Source organism: Hyla sarda, chromosome 2, assembly GCF_029499605.1.
Source record: "Hyla sarda isolate aHylSar1 chromosome 2, aHylSar1.hap1, whole genome shotgun sequence".
In the NCBI taxonomy this organism is placed as follows: domain Eukaryota; kingdom Metazoa; phylum Chordata; class Amphibia; order Anura; family Hylidae; genus Hyla; species Hyla sarda.
In genome coordinates, this window is record NC_079190.1 from 399,550,314 (window position 1) to 399,577,842 (window position 27,529).

Consider the following 27,529-nt stretch of genomic DNA (forward strand, 5'->3'; position numbering starts at 1 on the left):
TACTTAAAACAATAAGCGGCTAGTACTGATACTCCTTTAGCAGCCATATTAAATAACACATTAATAAGCACAAAATTCAGTGTATTGAGATGAGAAGTGGCTAAAACTCTAGTAATAACACCCTGAGAATAAATGTACATATTCATAAACCCCAAGGTATGGATTGGTCCCAAGCTGCAGCCCAAGGTCCCAAGCTAAACCCCATTTCCTTGGGGTGCAGCTTGGGACCAATCCATACCTTGGGGTTTATGAATATGTACATTTATTATATTTTTTAGATCATGATATTTATTTTAATTAGATGTTTGCATCTTATCCCTGGTAATTCAATTCCACATTCACTTACCAGTCATGCAGTTTATTTTATCTTCATACATGCATCTCAATGCAGTTATTATATTTTATATTTTATCTATATGTGTGCAACCCAATTTTATATTTTAAAATTTATATTTTGTTTCTCAGCCCAGCCCTTCCCCCATGCTCATTTTGTACTGTGCCTGATTGGCTAGCTGCGGAGATTCGCTTCGCCGTCACATGTGTTTGGCTGCGGCGGTTCCCTAGGCGCACGCGCATTGTGTTTACTCCTCGGACTCAGTCCGACTCCAGTGCGCGTGCGCTCGGGCGCCGTGTGTCTCTCTCTGCACGGTGCGAGCGAGCGCATGCGCTGTCTTCCCTCCGGCCGTCATCATCAGTATTATCGGGAGTTGGCGCAGGCGCTGCTAGCTCGGAGATGCACGCTCTCCTGGGGCGTTGAGGTTGTTTCATAATGCGCTCCAGGTATTTCCATTCTGTTTATGAGATTATCTTTTAATGTATATGTACTTCATTATGTTGTTTTTTCAATACATTTATGTCACTATGTTAATTCCGCTCATGGAGGCCACGCCTATTGGGCAGAGCTTCATTTTGGCGCCAAAAAATGGTTTTATTTAAGGGCACCAGTTTGTCTGATATGTTATGATGCCTATTTGCCTGACGAAGGGGATCCCAAGCCCCGAAACGCGTTGCACCCTGGCCCAATAAAATATCCTATACATCCTTCATCATCTCCTAATTGAATTTGTGGACTGCGCTGTGGAACCGGGTATTTTTTCCTATTTATACATTCTACAAAGAAGAAGGAGGAAACAACACAGAAAGGTTAAGTTAGGAACACAAAAACACATTGACCACCGGAGTACCCCTTTAACTCCTTAAGGACACATGACATACAGGAACGTCATGTGTCCGCTCCTGATCTATAACGCGGGGCAACGGCGTGGCCCCGCGTCATAGCGGGTCGGGCCGTGACCGTGGGTAATAGCGCGCGGCATTGATCGCGGTACCGTGTGCTATTAATCCTTTAGACAAAGTTGAAGGCCGAGTCTAAAGTGAAAGTGAAAGCATGCCGGTTAGCTCAGGGAGCTGTTCGGGATAGCTGCGGCATCCCGAACAGCTTACAGGATAGCCGGAGGGTCCCTACCTGCCTCCTCGCTGTCCGATCGCCGAATGACTGCTCAGTGCCTGAGATCCAGGCATGAGCAGTCAAGCGGCAGAATCATCGATCACTGGTTTCTTATGAGAAACCAGTGATCAAAGTAAAAGATCAGTGTGTGCAGTGTTATAGGTCCCTATGGGAGCTATAACACTGCAAAAAAAAAGTGAAACAAAAAGTGAATAAAGATCATTTAACACCCCCTATTAAAAGTTTGAATCACCCCCCTTTTCCCATAAAAAAACACAGTGTAAATAAAAATAAACATATATGGTATCGCCGTGTGCGGAAATGTCCGAATTATAAAAATATATTGTTAAAACAAAAAAATTCCAAAGTCCAAAATAGTGCATTTTTGGTCACTTTTTACATCATGAAAAAATGAATAAAAAGCGATCAATAAGTCCCATCAATGCAAAAATGGTACCGTTAAAAACTTCAGATCACGGCGCAAAAAATGAGCCCTCATACTGCCCCATACGCAGAAAAATAAAAAAGTTATAGGGGTCAGAAATGACAATTTTAAACGTATTAATTTTCCTGCATGAAGTTATGATTTTTTCCAGAAGTACGACAAAATCAAACCTATATAAGTAGGGTATCATTTTAATCGTAGTTAATCGTATGAACCTACAGAATAAAGATAAGGTGTCATTTTTACCAAAAAATTTACTACGTAGAAATGGAAGCCCCAAAAAGTTACAAAACGGCGTATTTTTTTCCAATTTTGTCTCACAATTATTTTTTTTTCTGTTTCACCGTAGATTTTTGGGCAAAATTACTGAGGTCATTACAAAGTAGAATTGGTGGTGCAGAAAATAAGCAATCATATGGATTTTTAGGTGCAAAATTTGAAGAGTTATGATTTTTTAAAGGCAAGGAGCAAAAAACGAAAATGCAAAAACGGAAAAAACCCTGGTCCTTAAGGGGTTAAAAGGTTAAATAAAAGAATTTAAACAAAAAGAAACATAAACATATGTGGTATGGCCGCATATATTTTCTAATCAATTATAATCAGCACCTAATTTTGGCATCAAAGCTGCAGCAAAACTGCACTGTGTAAGAGCACCCTAACAGACATGTTCTTTTCAGCTGTATGTTAATTCAGTGGCAGCAAAGAAGCTGCCAGTTAAATTTAGTGCCACTTACCTGAAGTATTCAAAAAATCTGAAAAGTAAAATACAAACTTTTACATTTGTATTTACCCCTACAGCAAACATCAAGAAAATCTGAAGTTTATAGCCAGTGTTATGCTTCATTGAAAAATGACATGTTACAGGCCTACAGATCTTCAGCTGTGTAATAATATCTACTTTTATCTTGATATCTTAACTGATCCTGATATGTAACTTTCTCTGATGCAGCCTCTTAGTAATTCAGGTGTCAAGATAACAGAGGGCTCAGCCATGTTTGAAGCCCTAGAGAATGCAATGTCAGTGGAGGTATGGTTTTCTTACTTCTCAACTGCAAGAATTTTAGACAGTAATACATACATACATAAATACCAAATAATAATGTATCAGGCTGTTTGCACACACTATTCTATAAAGCTTCTTTTAAGCCAAAAAAGTCCAGTTTTTAAGGAGAAAAAAAGTAAAATCTTCAGACTTTCTTTTTACCATATTTTGTTCATAGTTACAGATATTTTTGGGAGCAAAAGCTATAGTAAAAAAAATGTTGATATGATTTTGAGACATAATACTTCCCATAAATCTAAAAACTTCCCATAAAAATTACTTCACATAAAAAAAATGTTTGCGTGCATACAGCCCTTTTTCTTTTGCATTTAATAAAAAAAAATGTGGCTAAATCAAATGTATGCACATAGCCTAAGGGGGAGATGGTATTCTCCTGTCCACTGTTGGGACAGTTTAAAAACTTAGGGAGAGATTTATCAAAACCTGTGCAGAGGAAAACTTCCCCAGTTGCCCATAGAAACCAATCAGCGCGCTTCTAATATTTATAAAATGAAAAATGAATGAAGCAATCTGATTGGTTGCTATGGGCAACTTTTCCTTTGCACAGGTTCTGATAAATCTCTCCCTAAGTTTTTAAACTGGCCCAACAGTGGACAGAGGAATACTATGTTGTGCCCAGGTTCAGGCGCAAAGGAGGGCTGTTAGCAATTTGAGTTTGAGTCAGAAGAAAGGGGGCGTGAAGGCTGTGTTCTAGCCATCACGCCCCTTCCCATGCAAAATGTCCTTCACAGGTCTGGTTATAGAACAAGGAAGAAAGAGTCCATGTAGCACAGTGAATGTCCATACATGCTCTTTGGTTTGGTAAACATGTGGGATTAACGAGCTTTGTACCTGCTCTAGGAACACATTTTAGACCATAATACACACACGTTTGCAGATTGGACTTCCCTTCTACCCAATGCTTTGGCTGCTGTTGCCCCTTTGGTTGTTAACACTTCTCCCCAGAACTCCACAAGTAGTGTGATAGTATATAACCATTTTACCTCATAATGTACTCTGCCTCTACACGTGTCTTACTTTTGTTTCAGGGGAACCCTCTGGCCAGTAGAGTACCCTGTACACAAGGGCAGAAAAAAGTTAGACAGATATATATACATTGGACATTTGTGGATTTGGGACTACAAGTAATGTTACAGTCCTAACTTAAATGTTTACATATGAACGCACTATGTGTGGTACATAACCTTATACACTATATTGTGAGCTAATCTTTGTACCTTGCTGGAATTTGTCCTCGTGTTGACCTTTGGGACCTGCGCAACACCACTTCTGGAGCGTCTGGAACGCCTTCGTCTTCGGGAGCAATTGGAACCTCTGGAATGGCAGCTGGCTCTTCCTCGGTGAACTCGGGAGCTGGTATTAGTCCAGGACTAGTTGGATTCGGAGTCGCTGGCAGCAGTGGTGGAGAGACTGGTGACTAGTGTTGAGCATCATAGGCAATATTCGAATTCAGGATATTTTGCGAATATATGGACGAATATTCGTCATATATTTGCTAAATTCGCATATTCGTAATATTCACGTTTTGTTTCTGCACATGCAAAAATTCACATGTGCGAAAATTAGCATATGCGAAAATTAGCATATGCACATTTTCGCATATGCGAAAATTCGCATGCCAGTCTTACACAGTAGTATTAGAACATTCTTTACACGACACAAGCTGGAAGCAGAGAGGGATGATCACTGTGATGTGGAAGAAAAAAAAAACGAATATTCGTAATTGTGAATATATAATGCTATATTCGCGAATATTCGCAAATAAAATTCGCATTGGGAATATTCGCGAGCAACACTACTGGTGACAGGGCCGGCACTTTGGAGAAGGGGATATAAGCTGCAGCCAATGGTGACAAGACTGGGACTGCTCCACACCATTAGTGTCGATTGGACTGGCCCCGGGGTTGGTGAGACACACTGACTCGGAGAAAACAGGCTGACTCGGAGAAAACATGGGGAAATCCATAGATGAATGGATCCCTTTCCCTGGGGCATACTCTCTCACAGGTCTGAAGGCTGGAGGAGATGGTGCTGGGAGCACTGGCAGATCTTCTTTTAGACACAGCTTGATCCAGGTTTGGTTAACAACTTGCAGCTCATACTCAAGCTTTTGTACGTCGTACACATCAGAATCTGGATAGGGTATGGCTGTCTCCCAGATAGAGTCTAACTTATGGGTTCTTGGAAACTTCCATAGCCAGACTTTGTCACCCAAATGAAGTGCTTTGGCAGAGGCATGACAATTATAGTCCTTGTTGTTGTCTTTGCTGAGCCTCGTCCATCTTCTTGCCAGCAACTTCTTTGGTTTCTTGGATTCTTCCCTGGTGGTCAGAGACCCACTCCCGGGAGGCTTGTGAGAGTTGTTTGGAGCCCAAATGCTCGGTCCTTAGGCAGCTGCCCATGTCGCCCCATCATCAAGTAGAATGGGGTGTACCCCGTAGAACAATGGACTGTGTTATTATACATCTCCAATAGTTCGGTCAGCATCTGGGGCCACTCCATGTCTGGAGACAAGGTGGCTCGCAACATGTGGACAAAGACTTGATTGATGTGCATGGCATGGAATTGACACAGCTCTTGGAAGAGTTGGGCCCCAAAGACCGTTCCATGGTCCGCAAGGACAGACTCCGGACACCCAAGGGTTTGCACCCAATTGGAGTAGAACATCTGGGCCACTGTCTTGGCTGTGAGGTCCTTAACAGGTACAACGACAACCCACTAAGAGTAGTGATTCACCATGGTGAGAGCATAAGTGTGAAAAATTTAATTTGTATGTACTAATAAATATCATCACATACAAAAAACAGTCCTCAAGGGGCAGTGGGAGACAAAAAGAAAAAAGGAATGAATAGGTAAAGGAAATGAATCAGTATATTGGTATATAAATAATATATAATTATATATATAGATAGATAGATAAACCTGAATCTAGAACAAAATAAGTAAATATTTATTATATGATAGAATAAAAATGTGCATAGATGGTAATTCCGCCTAACACATCTGGGCAGGGCCCTTGCACCAGATGTGAAATACAGTAGGATAATAGTATAAAACCAATATATAAAAATAGAAAAACTTGTATCAACCACCTCTTATAGAGATATAGTCCTATTTAGTATGAAACAAGGAAGTCCGACAATAGTAGATATTGGATTCGGATGGCAGCTTACGGAGCGATGTAGCCAGGGATGATGTCTGTATATTCAATGTAGCAATACAGTGTTTGCTATAGTAAGTTCAATAGACAATGTAACCAGCAATGATGTCACTGTTAGCGAAGCAGTGGTACAGTGTGGTAATGTTCGTAGTACCTGCAGTCCGCAAATTGTTATATTCTTTACTCACGGTTTGTAGCAACTTTTGGGGAAATGGGAACTTGAACAGTCCCATAGGCATCACGAAGGTGGTCTTCTCCCGATCCTCCACAGCCATGGGCACTTGCCAATATCCACTGATTAAGCCTAGGGTGGAGAATTAAGCTGCTGACCCGAGGGCGGTGAGTGACTCCTCGATCCTTGGCAATGGATAAGCGTCCTTGTGTGTGACATTGTTCAATTTCCTGTAGTCAACACAGCAGCTGATGGTTCCTTCCCTTTTCTTGACTAGGACAAGTGGCGCCACCCAGGGGCTCTGACTCTTTTGGATCACGTCTGCCTCTTTCATATCAGTCAGCATCTTCTTGACAATCTGATACATGCTTAGTGCGACTGGGCAGTGTCTTTCCTTGATTTGCGGGCTGTCACCTGTGAGGATACGGTGCTGGATCATTGAAGTCTGCTCGAAGTCTATGGGGTGTTTGCTAAAGGCCTCATGATACCTCTTGGCAACATTAATGATTCCGCTGATTTGGTCCCTTGGGGTAGTATCATCTCCAACTTGGAGTTAAGCCCACCAGGGCTCGGGAGGATTTGTACTAGATCCTTCAGCCACTTGAGTTGCATGCTGTCGGGCCACCAGACATTCTGTCACAATGTCTTTCGACTCTAGGAGGAACAGCTGGGCTACAGGAGTGTATTTGGGCAAGACAGTAGCAGAATGAGACAGGTTTACTAATGGCACCGGGACTTTCCTGTTGGCTACTTGCAGCTCAAACAAGAGGATGATCTTCCAATTGCATAGGTTCCAGCAGGGCTTGATAGTCTCTATTCTTCACTCAGGGATGTGCATGACACCAGATGATGGTCTCCGTGTTGGGTTGCAAGGTCACGAACTCTGCAGTTTTCACCTTGCTTATTGGCAAACTTCTGTTCTGCCTACAGGACTTTCAAGTGAAGCTGCACAGCCTGCTGGCCTGAAGGTGACAGATGGGGAAGAGAGGCATACAAGGCATCTAATATTTCATCAAAACAATTCTTCATAATGTTCATCCCTAAGATAAACTCAGCAGACCCCTTATCTTTCACATTAGTTACAATCACTCCCTGCCCAGTAAGCACATGCTCTCCCAACTGAATGGTTGGCTCCCAGTATCCATGTCTGGGGACTGGTTGCCCATTACCCGCAACTAGTCTGAAGTTAACATTCTCAGGCTCACACAATAAACTAGCATCCCAATGCTGATAGAAAACACTTTTAGGTATAGTAGACACATGCGACCCTGTATCTATCAATGCCTCACACGGTACACCTTCTACAACCATTTTTACATAGGGGCAGGAGGCAACATAAAGTGAGAGTCCTGACTTAGGTCTTTCTGGGATTGGACCTGATGACTGTTTTCCTGAGGGACGGGTCTGCAAACTCAGGGGAAATCCATTTAAATCCCAGCACTGCATTTTCCACTGTCCTGATTTGTTACAGTAAGTGCGAAAGGGTCTTTGAGTCCCCAAGGGTCTATTGGACAGAGGATTGTGGTAATTGAAATTGTGGGGAGCAGGGGCAGGTTTTCTAGGCAGGGGCGGTTCACGATCAGGTGGATCGGCCCGAGTGGCAAGCTCCTTCATAGCCTTAGTCAGTTGTTCAATGTCCTACCTAACACTGTAAATCTGAGGCTGCAATTACTGGCAAATTAGAGGGCACTGGGGTGAGGGCTGGTGACGGAGGTGGTATTGATCTGGCTACCGCGTCTAGTGCCTCTGGAACAGGTGTAAGGGGCGCACAAGCTTTCTCTAACTCAGTCCCGGTCTCAATCACTTGGATAGCCAGTCTTTTGAAAGCAAGGAAGGACAAGTTAGGGTTTTGGACCGCTAAGATTCTCACCTGGGCTTTGTCCCACTTATTATGAGCCCCATCAATAAATCTGTCCATTAGCACCTTATTGCCCTGCTCTGGAGTTATACCATCTAGTTTTTGGACAGTCTCTAGGGCATTCTGTAGGACTACGGCATATGCTCTCAAGGTCTCACCTGGCTTTTGTCGCCTTTCATACAGTGGAGATGTACCTCTGATGACGAATGAGACTCAAATACCTGATACAGTCCTTAAAAGATCTGCTCTATAGTTGCCTTCTCGGAGGCTGGCCAGGTGCGGACCTCCTATAGTTCTGGTCCCTGGAGTTGTCCTGTGAGCAATTGCCCCTGTTGATTAGGAGGGAAAGAGTAAAAGACAAACAAACTCTGGATTCTCTCTTTGAAATCCCTCAGAGTGAAGGCGGACGGGGTTTCCCATGAATACCGGTGCAGACACTGGAACACCTGGACTGTTGATGTTGAGTGCAGGTAGAGATGGCAAGATCCTGGCTGCTAGGGCAGGTGATGACCTCGCTGCTGGAGATGAAGGGGTGCTGTCGCCTGGTTGATCGGGAGAGCTTGGTTCTGACATCTTGTTGAGTTTTGAGTGCGCTGTCGCTTTAAGAAGAATAAGGTGCTTTCCCCTTTAAGATGATTGCTGAAGTTCTGCAGCGGATTGGACTTGACTGATGGGGGTACTGTAATGAATGCTCCCCTCTATTTTGCAGGCACCCGGTTGTAGTCCGTCTTGCGACCAGACTTGCAGGTATTAATGGGTTAATGCTAGCAGGTACTGACACTAGAGACTTAATACTGACAATCATTGGTGTTTGCAGAGTCTGCGGGTGTTTGACGGATAGCGGCAGAGCCAGATGCATCAGCCAGAACCTCCAATATGGCTGCGCCCAGGGAACTTTCTGTTTTGGTCCGGTCGGCAAAATCTTCCCCTATGCAACATAGGGTGGCTCTTTGGTTCCTCCTTGCTTGACTGAAGAGGCGTCACTGCTGGGAACTGACAGGACAGAGGTGTGGCTGCTTGCGCGCGTGGGAAACACTGGACCAACTTAACACTTTCAGTTACTCCCTCTGTACAGTTCACAGAAGCAGATAACAGTCTTTTCTTCACCTCCCCCTCTATTTCACAAAAGCCACGAATAAACCACTTTTCATTTGCAAAGTCCCTTACACTTTCTGGCACAGACTTAAATCGCATCGACATGCGTTTTTTGCAGACAATATTGGAGACAGTTCAGACTGGGCAAGGACTTTTGGCATAAGGCGCACACCCATATCCTGTTTGTAAGACGCCAAAAGAAAGTTGTGGTAGTAGGGTGTGATGAGGGCAGATGTTGTTACCCTAGGGGCAGATGGCATTAACTTGTTGGGGACCAAGGTCGTACAGGTACGCCCTTGCTCACTGATACTTAAGCACTAAGGGTGTACCCGGGAATTTCGGTCCCCGTCGCATGGCGGGTGGGGACTGGACCGGGATGCCTGCTGAAATCATTCATCAGGCATCCCGTGCAATCCCCTGGGGTCCAGATCGGTGATTTGCGGCGATTCCAGGCTGATTGGGACTCTGATGACCCAATAGCCCGGTAAATAGGGATGATCAGAGTTGTCAGAGACAGCCCCGATCATCCTAAAGAATATGAGCAAGGTGGCAGTGTTGCCACCTCCTCCCATCCCCTGCGATTGGCCAGTCAGGACTGACCGGCGAATCGCAGGGCAGGGGTGGGGGGAGAAAGTTAATCTTCTCCTGCCATCCTCCCCTGCTCTGAACCGGACTTCCAGGGGCGGGCAGAGCGGGGGTAGATGGTGGCGATGGTGCAGGGGCCGTGGAAGTGGGGGCGGGGGGGGGGGGGCAACAGGCGGCAGTTACCTGCAATTACGTGGGGACCAGGGACCATCGGCTGAAAGGACGGCAGGCAAGTGGCGTTGTCGTCAACGTCAGAGGCAGCAGTGAAGATCACTGTAAAGTGATCTTCTCTGCTGCTTCTAGGAGTTTCAAAACTACAACTCCCAGAATGCCCAGACAGCCTTTGGCTGTCTGGGCATTCTGGGAGTTGTAGTTTTGAAATATCTGGAGGGCCACAGTTTGGAGACCAATGTTTGGAGAACAATGTTTCCCAACCAGTGTGCCTCCAGTTGTTGCAATACTACAACTCCCAGCATGCCCAGACAGCCAAAAGGCATGTTAGAAGAGGAGAACAGTTTGGAGGCAACTGTGCAGTGGTCTCCCAACTGTGACCTTCCAGATGTTGCAAAACTACAACTACTCTCAGCATGCCCAGACAGCCCAGGCATGCTGGGAGTAGTAGTTCTGTAACATCTGGCCCTTCAGATGTTGCCAAACTATAACTCCCAGCATACCTGGGCAGTCTGGGTATGCTTGGAGTTGAAGTTTTGCAACATCTAAAGGGCTACAGTTTGGAGACCACTGCACAGTGGTCTCCAAACTGTTTTCCTCCAGTTGTTGCATAACTACAACTCCTAACATGCCCTTCGGCTGTCTGGGCATGCTGAGAGTTGTAGTATTGCAACAACTGGAGGCACACTGGTTGGGAAACATCGTCTGTTTCCTAACTCAGTGTTTCCAAACCTGTGTGCCTCCTGCTGTTGCAAAACTATAACTCCCAGCATGCACTGACAGACCATTCATGCTGGAAGTTGAAGTTCTGCAACAGCTGGAGGCACATGGGTTGGGAAACACTGAGTTAGGAAACAGACAGTGGTGCGTAAACACTGGGGTAGTCTGTTACCTAACTCAGTTTTTCCCAATCCCAACCAGTGTGCCTCTAGCTGTTGCATAACTACAATTCCCAGCATGCACGGTCTGTCAGTGCATGCTGGGAGTTGTAGTTTTGCCCCCCCCCCCCCCCAATATTACTGTATATTGTACAGGGCACATTCACATGGGCAGGGGTTTACAGCAAGTTTCCCGTTTCAAGTTTGAATTGCGGCAAATTTTCTGCTGCAGCGGGAAGCTCACTGTAAACCCCCGCCTGTGTGAATGTACCCTAAAAACACAACAATACACTAACACATATTAAAGAGTAAAACACTACATATACACTACACCCTTACACTGTTGCCCCTCCCCCACCCAATAAAAATTAAAAACGTCTTGTAAGTCAGTTGTACCAAAACGGAGCCTCCAGCTGTTGCAAAATAACATTTCCCAGTATTGCCGGACAGCGATTGACTGTCCAGGCATGTTGGGAGTTTTGCAGCAGCTGGAGGCACCCTGTTTGGGGAAAACTGACGTACAGTAATTTTGGTGGAGGAGGCAAGTGTAACGCTTGCACCCCTCATTTAGGCCTCAAATACGCATGGCGCTCTCTCACTTCGGAGCCCTGTTGTATCTCAAGGCAACAGTTTAGGGCCACATATGGGGTATCTCCGTACTCGGGAGAAATTGCACTACAAAAAAAGACCCCCAAAATTTGTAACACAATTTCTCCTAAGTACGGAAATACCCCGTATGTGGACGTAAAATGCTCTGCGGGCGCACAACATGGCTCAGGAGTAAGAGTGCACTATGTACATTTGAGGCCTAAACTGGGGATTTGCACAGGGGTGGCTGATTTTACAGTGGTTCTGCCAAAAACGCAAAAAAAATATAAATACCCACATGTGACCCCATTTCGGAAAATACACCCCTCATAGAATGTAACAAGGGGTGCAGTGAGCATTTACACCCCACAGGTGACTGACAGATTTTTGGAACAGTGGTCCGTGAAAATGAAAAATGTAATTTTTCATTTGCCCAGCCCACTGTTACAAAGATCTGTCAAATGCCAGTGGGGTGTAAATGCTCACTGAACCCCTTGTTACATTCCGTGAGGGGTGTAGTTTCCAAAATGGGGTCACATGTGGGGGGGGGGGGGTTTCACTGCTCTGGCACCATGGGGGCTTTGTAAACGCACATGGCCCCAAAATCCTATTCCAACCAAATACTCTCTCCAGAATTCCATTGTCGCTCTTTCCCTTCTGAGCCCTGTAGTTCACCCACAGAGCACTTTACATCCACATTTTAGATATTTTCTTACTCAAGAGAAATGGGGTTACAAATTTTGGGGGACATTTTCACCTATTACCCATTGTAAAAATGAAAAATTTAGGGTAACATCAGCATTTTAGTAAAAAAAAATAAATTTCATTTTCACTTCCAACTTCAACGCAAACATCTGTGGGGTATTAAGGCTCACTGTACGCCTTGTTACGTTCCTTGAGGGGTGTAGTTTCCCAAATAGTTTGCCATGTGGGGTGTTTTTCGCTGTTCTGGCACCATGTGGGCTCCCTAAACGAGACATGCCCCCCAAAAACCATTTCAGCAAAATTCGCTCTTAAAAATCCCATTGTCGCTCCTTCCCTTCTGAGCCCTCTAGTGCACCCACAGAGCACTTTACATCCACATATGAGGTATTTCCTTACTCAAGAGAAATTCGGTTACAAATTTTGGGGGGCTTTTTCTCCTTTTACCCCTGGGTCTACAAGAATAAGTTAGTGCAAAAAAATGAAGATTTTGAATTTTTGCCTCCACTTTGCTGCTATTCCTGTGAAGCGCCTAAAGGGTTAACAAACATTCTGAATGTCATTTTGAATACGTTGAGGGGTGCAGTTTTCATAATGGGGTCCATTATGGGTATTTCCAACATTTATGATGCAAACATAAAGTAGACATATTGTATATGTGAATCAATATATAATTTGTTTGGGATGTCTATTTTCCTTACAAGCAGAGAGCTTCAAAGTTATAAAAATGCAACATTATTAAATTTTTCATGACATTTTGGAATTTTTCACCAAGAAATGATGCAAGTAACGACGAGAATGTACCACTAACATAAAGTAGAATATGTCATGAAAAAATAATCTTGGAATCATATTCATAAGTACAAGCTTCCCAGAGTTATTAACCCCTACCACAGGACATGTTACTTCTGTTGGACTTTATTATTGTTTTAGGGTGACCCCTCGGAGTCCTGCTTGTATATAATATGGTATAATTCAGTTCCCGATACTATATACATATGTAAGATGTTTTAAACATTGTTCATGTCCGGCTGTGACATTGTAGCTTAATCTTATTATTTTTATGGATAATAATCGCCATTGCATATAGTTTCTCTAGTTATACACTGTTCCTGCACTTACCTCTCATAGAAGCAAGCCCTGTAATTAGTTACTGGTTGTAACCAGCGCTCCCCGTCAACATTCGGCAATGTCCGGAGCTCTTCGGCTCCGGGAGTAGAGTCACGCCCATGTACAGCGTCACAAGGGTGGTGCTCATGTGACGGGTCTCGGAAGCGCTGGATTACAAAAAGACGCAGGCGCGCATACAGGGCGCATGTATCCCGGCAGACAGACGGGTCTCCTGCCACTGCAGGATTTGCGTGATTGTCCGCATCGAACACTGTAAGTACAAGCCCTCTCTAAAATGTTTTGCTTTTATAAACAAGTGAGGCTTTTCTATGTTTCAGTTGTCTTTAATCAAGATGTGTCCTGGTCTGTTTTTAGGCAGCTCAGGTCTGGCCTCCTATAGTTCACTGTGAGTATATCCACCATTAACCCTTTGATGAAGATAGGGTAAACTCTTTTCTTTATGATGTATACTTAGCATCTGTATCTGGTTTTTTTTCAGGGTATCTGGTACATCTATTTACAATACAGTGGACCTGGAATTGTTCCTATATGAGGCAATCTTGAGACATTCCCGTGTAATTATTGGTATCATTCCAGAGTGGGTTTATGATTGCCCACAGGGAAAATCTACTATATTTGATTTTTTATCAATTATCTGTTTTGCTCCACTTGGAGCGGCCTAGAGCTGCAGTGTTGTGCTAAATAATCTATGGTCATATAAGTTTGTGACCATTCATAAAATTTCTATCTATGGATAACTAACCCTTTGTGTTCTGTAACCCCTGAGGAAGCCTGGTTGTATATGTAGCAACGGACTAATCTAACCAGGCAGAAACGCGTTGGATGAATTTAGGGTTACCTCTATGCATACTTAATATAATCTGAATGTATTTTGAATGGTTCGCATAAACATACCAGGCGATCAGCATAAGCAGGATACATATGGTTCTGCGTATTCTCTTTAATTATGATTTGGTGGTAGTATCATTTTCTGCACTATTATTGTGGTGGATTTTATCTAGCTATATAAATAAATGCTAAGTTTTACGGCACCTTTATAATTTTCTTATAGGTCTTGATCCACAAGGTGAAGTCATATAGGTAGACGTCAGGCCCTTATTACTTACGTAATAAATATAACCCCTTAAGGACCAAGCCCATTTTCACCTTAAGGACCAGAGCGTTTTTTGCACATCTGACCCCTGTCACTTTAAGTGTTAATAACTCTGGGATGCTTTTACTTTTCATTCTGATTCCAAGACTGTTTTTTCGTGACACATTCTACCTTAAGTTAGTGGTAAATTTTTGTCGATACTTGCATCATTTCTTGGTGGAAAATTCAAATTTTATGAAAAAGTTGAACATTTAGCATTTTTCTAACTTTGAAGCTCTTGCTTGCAAGGAAAATAGACATTCCAAATAAATTATATTTTGATTCACAAATACAATATGTCTACTTTATGCTGGCCATGTGTGTTTACAAAGCCCCCCAGGGTGCAAAAACAGTGGACCCCATTTTGGAAACTACACCCCTCACAAAATTTAATAAGGGGTGCAGTGAGCATTTACACCCCACTGGCGTTTTACAGATCTTTGGAACATTGGGCTGTGCAAATGAAAAATTAAATTTTTCATTTTCACGGACCACTGTTCCAAAAATCTGTCAGACACCTGTGGGGCATAAATGCTCACTTTACCCCTTGTTACATTCCGTGAGGGGTGTAGTTTCCAAAATGGGGTCACATGTGGGGGGCATTGTTCTGGCACAATGGGGGCTTTGGAAACACACGTGGCCTTCAACTCTGGACAAATTTTCTCTTCAAAAGCCCAATGGCTCCACTTCTCTTCTGAGCATTGTAGTGCACCCACAGAGCATTATACTTCCACATATGGAGTAGGTTCTTACTCAGAAAAAAAGGGTTTACAAATTTTGGGGGTCTGTTTTCCTATTTTACCTTGTGAAAATGAAAAATTTAGGGTAACACCAGCATTTTAGTGAAAACATTTTTTTTTCTCATTTTCCCATCCAACTTTAATGAAAAAAGTTGGGGTGTTAAGGCTCACTATATTCCTTGTTACATTCCATGAGGGGTGTAGTTTCCAAAATGGGGTCACATGTGGATATTTATTTTTTTGCGTTTATGTCAGAACCGCTGTAAAATCAACCACCCCTGTGCAAATCAACCAATTTAGGCCTCAAATGTACATGCTGCGCTCTCACTCCTGCGCCTTGTTGTGCGCCCGCAGAGCATTTTACGCCCACATACGGGGTATTTCTGTACTCAGGAGAAATTGTGTTACAATTTTTGAGGGTCTTTTTTTACCGCTTGTGAAAATAGTATGGGGTAACACCAGTATGTTAGTGTAAATGTTAAAAAATTTTTACACTAACAGGCCAGGTGTAGACCCCAACTTTTCCTTTTCATAAGGGGTAAAAGGAGAAAAAGCCCCCCAAAATTTGTAGTGTAATTTCTCGGGAGTACGGAAATTTTCCCATATGTGGCCCTAAACTGTTTACTTGCAATACGACAGGGCTCCGAAGTTAGAGAGCGCCATGCGCATTTGAGGACTAAATTAGGGATTGCATAGGGGTGGACATAGGGGTATTCTACGCCAGTGATTCCCAAACAGGGTGCCTCCAACTGATGCTAAACTCCCAGCATGCCTGGACAGTCAGTAGCTGTCCGGAAATGCTGGGAGTTGTTGTTTTGTAACAGCTGGAGGCTCCGTTTTGGAAACACTGCCGTAAGATAAGTTTTTCATTTTTATTGGGGGGGGGGGCAGTGTAAGGGGGTGTATATGTAGTGTTTTACCCTTTATTATGTGTTAGTGTTGTGTAGTGTAGTGTTTTTAGGGTACATTCACACTGGCGGGGGGGGGGGGGGGGGGGGGGGGGGGTTACAAAATTTGCCGTTGCTCAAACTTAAAGCAAGAAACTCACTGTAAACCTGCCCGTGTGAATATGCCCTGTACATTCACATGGGGGGGCAAACCTCCAGGTGTTTCAAAACTACAACTCCCAGCATGTACTGACAGACCGTGCATGCTGGGAGTTGTACTTTTGCCACAGCTGGAGGCGCACTGGTTGGAAAGCCTTCAGTTAGGTTCTGTTACCTAACTCAGTATTTTCCAACCAGTGTGACTCCAGCTGTTGCAAAACTACAACTCCCAGCATGTACTGATCGCCGAAGGGCATGCTGGGTGATGTAGTTATGCGACAGCTGGAGTTATGTAACTACAACTCCCAGCATGCCGAGACAGTTGTTTGCTGTTTGGGCGCGCTGGGATTTGAAGTTTTGCAACATCTGGAGGGCTACAGTTTAGAGACCACTGCACAGTGATCTCCAAACTGTGGCCCTCCAGATATTGCAAAACTACAAATCCCAGCATGCCAAGACAGCAAACTGCTGCGTGGGCATGCTAGGAGTTGTAGTTTTGCAAGATCTAGAGGGCCACAGTTTAGAGACCACTGCACAGTGATCTCCAAACTGTAACTATCCAGCTGTTGCAAAACTGTAAATCCCTGCATGCCCAAACAGCAAACAGCTGTCTGGGCCTGCTGGGAGTTATAGTTTTGCAACATCTGGAGGGCATGTATAGTGGTCTCCAAACAGTAGCCCTCCAGATGTTGCTAGGCAACTCACCAGCTTCCGTAGGATCCAGGGAGCTGCATCGCCGTCCTCTGCTGCCGCCGATCGTCGCCCGCTGCCGCCGCCGATGGGTAGGTGGCCTTCGGCGCCAGTCCCCGTCGGTTCCCCGTTCTGCCCGGACAACAGTGGGTGGGGAGAGTGGGGGAACCGAAAGTTAACCCCCCCGCCCCCAATTTGCTATTGGTCGTCGCTTCTGAATGCAGGGATAGGATAGGTGGCAGGGATAGGATAGGTGGCAGCCCTGCCACCTCACTCCTATTCCTTCAGGGGGATCGTGGGTGTCTTGGACAACCCCGATCCCCCTTGTTTTCTGGGTCACTTGGTCATTGGGGACCCGTATGACCCGGAATCACCGCAAATCACCGGTGTGAATTCTGGGCATTTGCACAGGGTGCCTGCTGATGGATATCAGCAGTCACCCCATCCGGTCCCCGCCCGGCACGCGGCGGGGACCGAAATTCCCACTTTTTTTTAATCAACTGTGCCAGAAAGTTAAACAGATTTGTAAATTGCTTCTATTAAAAAATCTTAATCCTTCCAGTACTCTTTAGGGGCTGTATGCTACTAAGGAAATATTTTTCTTTTTGGATTTCTCTTATGTCACGACTACAGTGTTCTCTGCTGCATTTTAGGAACTGCCCAGAACAGCATATGTTTGCTATGGGGATTTTCTCCTGCTCTGGAAAGTTCCTAAAATGGACAGCAGAGGTCAGCAGAGAGCAACGTGGTCGTGACATAAGAGAAATCCAAAAGGAAAAACATTTCCTCTGTAGTATACAGCCCCTAAAAAGTACTGGAAGGATTAAGACTTTTTAATAGAAGTAATTAACTAATCTGTTTAACTTCCTGGCACCAGTTGATCTAAAAAAAAAAAAAACATGTTTTCCTTTAAGTACCAGGGAACCCTTTAAGTACCAGGGAACAAAGGCATACCTATACACCCTTGGTCCCTAAGTGGTGAAGGCTTAAAGTGACAGTGGTCAGAATTGCAAAAAAATGCTCTGGTCCTTAAAGTTTAAATGGGCTCAGTCCCCAAGGGGTTAACCCCCTGTATTCATGACCGCAGGGCGTGGTTTAGCCTAAAACCATGCGAATGTATACCGCTGGATCCTGGGCTAGGCACGGGGGAAATAAAGACTCTGACGCCAAGGAGAACAGTAGCTTTACTGAGGGTAGAACACTTGGTAAAGTCTATACAGTTCAGCCTTGGCCCAAGGAGGTGACCAGTGATGCAGAGACCTTAAGGGCTTGCTGGAATTTGTAGTAGGACTGGACAATTGAATGCAGACCACGTTGACTTGACAGATGACAGGGACTGACTTGACTTAAAGCTGTGACTTTAGCTTACTTGAAATGATGGTGGCTGCAGGACTTGACGTTGAGGCCTCCAACACTCTGGACGCATACACAAGGCACAACTGCACTCGACCTAAGCAGGAAGCAAGAGCTAAGAGCTCAAAGAGAGAAAAGTTAGCTTCACCCATGGCTTTTATGGGGAGACTAGCAGGGAGCCCATAGGTCACTCTTGGGGTCACCTGGTCACTGATACCTGCTGGGTAACAATCACATGACATAACTCTTAACCCCTTAAGGACCTAGGGTGTACAGGTACGCCCTGGCTCCCTGGTATTTAAGGACCCAGGGCATACCTGTACGTTCGTGGGAATTTTGGTCCCTGCTGCACGCCCTGTGGGGACCCGAATGAGATACCTGCTAAAATCATTCAGCAGGCATCCCGTGACAACGCCGAGGGGGGTCCTCAGGTCCCCCATGTCGGAGATCACCGCAGATTGCTGGTGAATTTACACCGGTGATCTGCAGCAATTCCAGTCATACGGGTCACGTGTGACCTGATGACCCGGAATTAGAAGGTGATCGGAGGTGTACTATACACCGCCAATCACCTCCTGTTGCTGGAGCGTGGTGAAGATACCGTCACCTCCCCAGGAGCGCTGCTATTGGTCGGACCAATAGCAGCCAGGCAGAAGAGGGGTTAATGTCCCCTTCTCTCAGCTCTGCTTGCCCACTGAGCTCAGTCAGCCTGCAGAGCTGAGAGAAAGAGCCAGGGACCCCTCCTCTGCCAAGATCTGTGCCCCTCAGGGCTGATGAAAAGCTGTGTAGTCATTGTGAGCTTCATTGTACAGGGACAGGTAGGAGTTAAAAAAAATTGGTAGATGAGTCTCTTATCAGTTTTAAGGGGAGACACATCTTCTACCAGTATATTCCCTCGAAGCGGGCACGGTATGGTGTGAAATTCTACAAACTTTGTGCGAGTACCTCAGAGTACAATTACAAGTTTAGAATATATGAGGGACGAGATTCCCGTATTGAACCCCCGGAATGTTCCCCCACTCTGGGTGTTAGCAGGGAAACTCGTTTGGGACCTTGTGCACCCATTGCTGGATAAGGGTTACCACGTGTACGTGGACAACTTTTATACCAGCATCCCTCTGTTCACATCCCGCCAGATCCACGTCCGCTTGTGGGACCGTGCGGAAGAACCAGAGAGGCCTCCCTCTAAATTTTGTTCAGACACCTATGCCCAAGGGTGAGTCCCGTGCCCTTACCCATGAAAACCTGTTGCTGATCAGGCATAAGGATAAGAGGGATGTCCTTATGCTGACCTCAATTCATGGTAATGGTAGCTCACCTGTCCCTGTGCGAGGTACCACAACAACGGTCCTCAAGCCTGATTGTATTCTGGACTACAATCATTATATGGGGGGAGTTGATCTTTCTGATCAAGTCCTCAAGTCATATAACGCCATGCGGAAAACACGGGTATGGTACAAAAAAGGTGCGGTCTACTTGGTACAGGTTGCCATGTATAACTTTTTTGTACTGTCCCAGCACGCTGGCAACACAGGGACATACCTTCAATTCCAAGAAGAAGTCCTAAAGGTCCTGATCTTTGGCAACCAGGAAAGAGCAGGCCGGACTTACCAAGGAACTGGAGTTATAGGTGCCAGGATCGTCCTGGGCCAACACTTTCCAGGTGAGGTCCCCCACAGTGGAAAGAAGGGACGATCCCAGAAAAGATGCAGAGTGTGTTACAAGAGGGGGATTCGGAAGGAAACCACCACTCAATGTGACACTTGCCCCGATCATCCGGGCCTCTGCATTAAAATCTGCTTCAGGGAGTATCACACTTCCATGCAGTACCAAATGTTCCCTCTTCATTTTAATTTCCCATAATTTAACCCCAATGTACCAAGTCCAGAGTTCATTCTAAATTTTAACCCCATAAACCACTAAATAGTCCCAAAAAAATCTTTCATTAAAAAAAAACCTGGATGTACTTTTTCCAAAACTGGGTCATGGGTCACTGAGTCACTATCATCGGGGACTTTTTTATGTTGCCTCAAATGCGCAGCGCTCTCTCTCCACCTGAGCGGGGTGCTCATTTGAGGCGACAGGTTAGGGACGGCCACACACATCACATTCCCAGAATGATGATTCATAGTTTGGGGTGGGCATATTTTTTAGTTTTGGCTATGCTCTGGGTCATCATTCTGAGAACATTACCTATTTTATCATTTTACGGCCCACTGAACCACACTTTATTAACTCAGTGTACCCGATGTAATGTTCCCTGAAAGAAGTCCCGCTGTTCTGGCTCCATAGTTAACTACTGTATGTTAATGCTCAAGGCCCCTTACTGTGCTCCTGCTCTTCCGAGATCACACCAGAGCTGGTCACATCTCAATATGAAGTATGTCCTTACTCCAAAGAAATGTATTTACAAATATACAGTGACATTTTCTCCTGTTACCACTTGTGAAAATGAAAAATTTGGGGTAACCCAAGCATTTTAGTGTAAAATAAATATCATTTCTTTTTTTTTTTTTTTCAGGCACAATAGAGGCTTCCTAAATGCGACATTCCAGCAAAATTTGAAAATGTGACTCCTCTTCTGAGCATTGTAGTGCAGCAGCAGAGCACTGGACATCCACACATTGGGTATTTCCATACTCAGAAGAGATGAGGTTACAAATTTTGGGGGGAATTTTATCCTACTACCCCGTGTAAAAATTGTAAAATTTGGGGAAAAAACAGCATTTTAGTGAAAAAAATTCATTTACACATCCAAAGTCGTCAAACACCTGTGGTGAGTTAAGGCTCACTGCACCCCTCGTTACGTTCCTTTAGGGGTGTAGTTTCCAAAATAGTATGCCATATGTTTCTTTTTTTTTTTCTTTTTCTTTTTTTTGCTGTTCTGGCACCATAGGGGCTTCATAAATGTGACATGCCCCCCAAAACCATTTCAGCAAAATTTCTTTTTTAAAAGCTAAATGTGACTCATTCTCTTCTGAGCATTGCGCCCGCAGTGCATTTGACATTCACCCATGGGGTATTTCCATATTCAGAAGAGATGGGGGTACAAATTTTGGGGGTCCATTTTCTCCTTTTACCCCTTGTAAAAATGTAAAATTTGGGGGAAAAAATGCATTTTAGTGGAAAAAAAATTAATTTACACATCCAACTTTAATGAAAAGTCATCAAACACCTGTGGGGTGTTAAGGCTCACTGTACCCCTTGTTACATTCCTTGTGGGCAGTAGTTTCCAAAATAGTATGCCATGTGGGTTTTTTTCTTTGCATTTTTTTTTGGCTGTTCTGGCACCATATGGGCTTCCTAAATGTGACATGCCCCCCAAAAACCATTTAAAAAAAACTCACTCTCCAAAATCCCATTGTCGCTCCTTCCCTCTATACTGCGGCGGCCGAACACTTGACATACACATATGAGGTATTTCCTTACTCGAGAGAAATTGGGTTACCAATTTTTGGGGAATGTTTCTCCTTTTTTTTTTTTTTTATTCAAAAACTGGGTCTACAAGGACATGCGAGTGTAAAAAATGAAGATTTAGAATTTTCTCCTTCACTTTGCTGCTATTCCTGTGAAACACCTAAAGGGAAAACACACTTATTGAATGTCATTTTGAATACTTTGAGGGGTGCAGTTTTTATAATGGGGTCATTTATGGGGTATTTCTAACATGAAGGCCCTTCAAATCCACTTCAAAACTGAACTGGTCCCTGAAAAATTCAGATTTTTGTGAAAAATTGGAAAATTGCTGCTATACTTTGAAGCCCTCTGATGTCTTCCAAAAGTAAAAACATGTCAACTTTATGATGAAAATATAAAGTAGACATATTGTATATGTGAATAAATATATCATATATTTGGGATGTCCATTGTCCTTATAAGCAGAGAGTTTCAAAGTAAAAAAGAAATGCTAAATTTTCAAAATTTTCATCAAATTTTTGCATTTTTCACCAAGAATCAAAGTATCAATGAAAAGTAAAATATGTCACGAAAAAAACAGGGGTACTCCGGTGGAATTTTTTTTTTTTTTTTAAATCAGCTGGTGCCAGAAAGTTAAACAGATTTGTAAATTACTTCTATTAAAAAATCTTGCAGTACGTATTAGCTGCTGAATACTACTGAGGAAATTATTTTCTTTTTGGAACACAGAGCTCTCTGCTGAATCACGAGCACAGTGCTCTCTGCTGACATCTCTGTCCATTGTAAGAACTGTCCAGAGTAGGAGAATGTCCCCATAGCAAACATATGCTGCTCTGGACAGTTCCTAAAATGGACAGAGATGTCAGCAGAGAGCACTGTGTTCCAAAAAAGAAAAGAATTTCATCTGTAGTATTCAGCAGCTAATAAGTACTGGAAGGATTAAGATTTTTTAATAGAAGTTATTTACAAATCTGATTAACTTTCTGGCACCAGTTCTTTTAAAAAAAAATGTTTTTTACCGGAGTACCTCTTTAAACAGGAAAGTCCAGCACACGGTGTCCAATGCTATTAGGTTTATTAGGCATACAATTCTGGATGCAGGATACAGAGCAACAGCTCAGAGTACCTCTTTAAGGTGTAAATGGGCTGGGTCCTTAACCCCTTAACTACCATAGACGTATATTTACGTCCGTGGCCGGCTCCCGCAATATAACGCGCAATCACGCGGTGACCGCGTGTCATATCGGGTCGGTCCCGGCATGTATCTGAAGCCGGGACCCGGGGCTAATAGCGTGTGGCAGAGATCGCAGTGCCGCACGCTATTAACCCTTTAGATGCGGTGTTCAAAGTTGAAAGCCGCTTCTAAAATGAAAATTAAACCTTCCCGGCTGCTAAGTGGGGCTGATCGGGACCACCACAGTGAAAATGCTAGGACGCGAGTGGAGGGTCACTCATCTTCCTCCGGCGCGTCCGATCGGCGATTGATTGCTCCAAGCCTGAGATTCCGGCTTGAGCAATCGACTGTCGATAACACTGATCAATGCAAAGCTATGGCTTTGCAGTGAACAGTGCTGGCAATCAGTGTATGCAATGTTATAGCCCCCTATGGTGTGTCAAAAAAAAAGTTAATAAATGTGATTTAACCCTTTCCCTAATAAAAGTCCAAATCACCCCCCTTTTCCCATTTAAAAAAAAATTGTAAATAAAAATAAATATAAACATATGTGGTTTCGCCATATGCGTAAATGTCCAAACTATAAAAAAAATATCATAAATTACACCGCAGGGTCAATGGCGTACTTGCAAAAAAATTCCAAAGTCCAAAATAGCGTATTTTTGATCACTTTTTATATCATGAAAAAATGAATAAAAAGCGATCAAAAAGTCAGATCAATACAAAAATGGTACTGCTAAAAACTTCAGATCATGGCGCAAAAAATTAGCCCTCATACCGCTCCATACACAGGAAAATAAAAAAGTTATAGGGGCCAGAAGATTATAATTTTAAACGTATACATTTTCCTGCATGTAGTTATGATTTTTTCCAGAAGTACGACAAAATCAAACCTATATAAGTAGGGTATCACTTTAATCGTATGGACCTACAGAATAAAGACTAGTGGTTATTTTTACCAAAAAATGTACTGCGTAGAAACGGAAGCCCCCAAAGTTACAAAATGGCGTTTTTTCTTCAATTTTGTCGCACAATGATTTTTTTTCCGTTTTGCCGTAGTTTTTTGGGTAAAATGACTGATGTCACTGCAAAGTAGAATTGGTGGTGCAAAAAATAAGCTTTTAAGATTTTTAAAAGGTGAGGAGGAAAAAACGAAAGTGCAAAAATGGAAAAACCCGTGATCCTTAAGGGGTTAAAGATACAATACATTTTATAATACAGTACACTGCAGAACAAGTACAAGGGAGCCCAGGGGACACTGATGGAGGCTGCTTGACAGGGCAGCATGGGTACGGGGTAACATGTCCGGGCCTCCACGTAAAGATGTTGTATGCTTCCTTAACAATACAGAGCTATAGTTGAGCAAGTAGTTTGCATTAAAACCACCATTAGTTTTTTAAAACATTTGTATTTTTTTTTTTGTGAATTTGTCTCAATTTATTTATCAGCCTACAAAATCGTCACTCTACTCACATGTACAATAGATAATTAAAATGCCTCAGAGAACCAGACTTTCCTGAAACACATCTGAAAACAAAAAAATGCTGAGACATCCTGTTAATACCAGATATTTCCCTGTCCGCTGGCCACCTATAATCGACAGTACTATAATGGCTTTACAGGGAATATCCTAGCATTGTGAAATGATTATTTAGCTATATGAGTCTAAGTAATCCCTTGGTGCAGCCTCATGTTTGGACAAGTGTTATGCATTATTTGCCTTTTTGTTCCTACCCTGTTTTGAACATTTCCAAATTTAACACCACTTCCTAGAATGGATTTCGGTCCAGCCCATTTCAGACATCACAAAACCCATATGTCTGCCTTCTTCATAGCTTCAGAATGTAATTATTTACCAGAAGTGTAAAAAACACTTCCACTGATACTATGTTTCTAATACATTGCATTGAAAACCCAAAAGAAGAAAATCACTTATGTTCAGGGGCTCCTAACCATTATTTCTGTTTAAAAGAGATAAAAAGGATAAAAACAAATATTACATGAGACACTTCAAAATTAATTTAGAATCCAGACATGAGACGCACAAGTCTTACTTTGGGTCCTACACAGAAATAGGGCTTTTTTTTAGTGTCATCTTCACAGTAACAGTAGATGACACTAAAACCCTACCAACCCTACCCAATGTACACAGTGATGGTACCCACACACAGTTGAAGTGGGCCATTAAGTGAATTCAATAGAGAGAAAAGAACAGCAGTCATGGTCGCACACAGGGGCGTACCTAGAGCATTTGGCACCCGGGGCGGACCCTTTGTTTGGCACCCCCCCCCCCACCCGCACCCCCCCCCCTTAATTACACCCCCCTCCCTCCCCCCCCTTTATTTACCCCCTCCCCCCCTTAATTACACCCCCTCCCAGGAGCGGACTGACAACACTCAGGGCCCACTGACCAAAAAAAAGCAAGGGCCCCTACTAGGCTCTGCAGCTCGTCAATCTTCTGCCACGCCCCTATTCCACCGAAATCCCACACACAGTAAACTAAAATTTATATATATATAACAAACACTTTAACATAGGTAAATTTCCATGACCAATAATACTGGTATACAAGGAGTAAATATATACCACCACACAATAACTGGATAATACCGCCATGCTGTACTGAATAAAACCACTATACACAGACCAGTATACTATAAAGGATCTGTATAAGTGATTATATACAGGACCATATGGCGGTAGATATTAGCTGTACACAGGATGTGTATACCATATAAGTGATTGCAGTTACATTTTGGGACTCACAATTACGTCTTTTCTGATCAGCGGCGTCCTCTTTCCTTTTCTTCTCCGTCTGGATAAGACCGCCATGTGGATCTCTTAACATCTGCAGGAAAAACATGTAAGACTCTGCAAATATTCAGTGCCCTCCTCTACACAATCTTTCCATCTATAGGCCCACAAACTGTAATAATGCCCTCCTTGGTGTCCTGCACAGTAAACGGGCAGGTAGGTAGGCAGCCAGGTAAATAGGTAGCTAGGTAGGTAGATCAGGAAGCCAGATATGTGGCAAGTTAGGTAGGGCTAGCTAGGTAGTTAGGCAGCCATGTATGAAGGCCAGGTATGTACATAGTTAGGTAGCTAGGTATGTAGGTAAGTAGTTAGACATCCAGGTATAAAGTTAGGTAGCCCCCCTTCCCTGTAGGTATAGGCAGCAGAGTTAAACCCCCTTCCCAATAGGTATAGGAACAGAGTTAACCCCCCTTTCTCCTTATGTATAGGCAGCATAGTCCCCCCCCCCCTTTCCCCGTAGGTATAGGCAGAGTTAAAAAAAAAAAAACTCCCCCCGTTTCCCATAGGTATAGGCAGAGTTAAACCCCTTTTTTCCCATAGGTGTATAGGCAGATCCCCCCCTCTTCCCAATTGGTATAGGCAGAGTTACCCCCCTCTTCCCCATTGGTATAGGCAGAGTTACCCCCCTCTTCCCCATTGGTATAGGCAGTTACCCCCCCCCCCCCTTTCCCTATAGGTATAGGCAGAGTTACCTCCCCCCCCTCTTTCCCATAGGTATAAGCAGGTTCTCCCCCTCTTTCCCATAGGTATATGCAGTTACACCCCCCCCTTCCCCACAGGTATATGCAGTTACACCCCCCCCCCTTTCCCATAGGTATATGCAGATACCCCCCCCCTTTCCCATAGGTATATGCAGTTACATCCCCCCTTTCCCATAGGTATATGCAGTTACACCCCCCTCTTTCCCATATGTATATGCAGCTACACCCCCCCTCTTTCCCATAGGTATATGCAGTTACACCCCCCCTTTCCCATAGGTATATGCAGTTACACCCCCCTCTCCCATATGTATATGCAGCTACACCCCCCCCCCCCTCTTCCCCACAGGTATATGCAGTTACACACACCCTTTCCCATAGGTATATGCAGATACACCCCCCCCCTTTCCCATAGGTATATGCAGTTACACCCCCCTCTTTCCCATATGTATATGCAGCTACACCCCCCCCTCTTCCCCATATGTATATGTAGAGTAACCCCCCTCCCCTTCCCCATAGGTATGTGTAGAGTAACCCCCCCTCCCCTTCCCCATAGGTATATGCAGAGAAACCCCCCTCCCCTTCCCCATAGGCATATGTAGAGTAACCCCCCCTCCCCTATAGGTATATGTAGAGTAACCCCCCCTCCCCTTTCCCATAGGTATATATAGAGTAACCCCCCCTCCTCCCCTATAGGTATATATGTAGAGTAACCCCCCTCCCCCATAGGTATATGTAGAGTAACCCCCCTCCTCCCCTATAGGTATATATGTAAAGTAACCCCCCCTCCCCCATAGGTATATGTAGAGTAACCCCCCCTCCTCCCCTATAGGTATATATGTAGAGTAACCCCCCTCCTCCATAAGTATATGTAGAGTAGCCCCCCCTCCCATTCCCCATAGGTATATGTAGAGTACCCCCCTCCTCCCCTATAGGTATATATGTAGAGTAACCCCCCTCCCCCATAGGTATATGTAGAGTAACCCCCCCTCCTCCCCTATAGGTATATATGTAGAGTAACCCCCCCTCCTCCCCTATAGGTATATATGTAGAGTAACCCCCCCTCCCCCATAGGTATATGTAGAGCAACCCCCCTCCTCCCCTATAGATATATATGTAGAGTGACTCCCCCCTCCCCCATAGGTATATGTAGAGTAACACCCCCCCTCC

General features: G+C 44.0%; 1 protein-coding gene across 2 annotated transcripts in view; it reads left to right on the top strand.

Moving 5' to 3' along the window:
• LOC130356810 (organic solute transporter subunit alpha-like) overlaps window positions 1–27,529 on the top strand; it is a 131,125-nt gene that overhangs the window by 35,711 nt on the left and 67,885 nt on the right. The window contains exon 2 of one of the 2 annotated variants that reach the window (XM_056558783.1): window positions 20,778–20,910. The gene's annotated coding sequence lies outside the window, so the exon portion shown is untranslated. The remainder of the gene's footprint in view (window positions 1–20,777; window positions 20,911–27,529) is intronic. The other variant, XM_056558781.1, reaches the window with a different exon arrangement.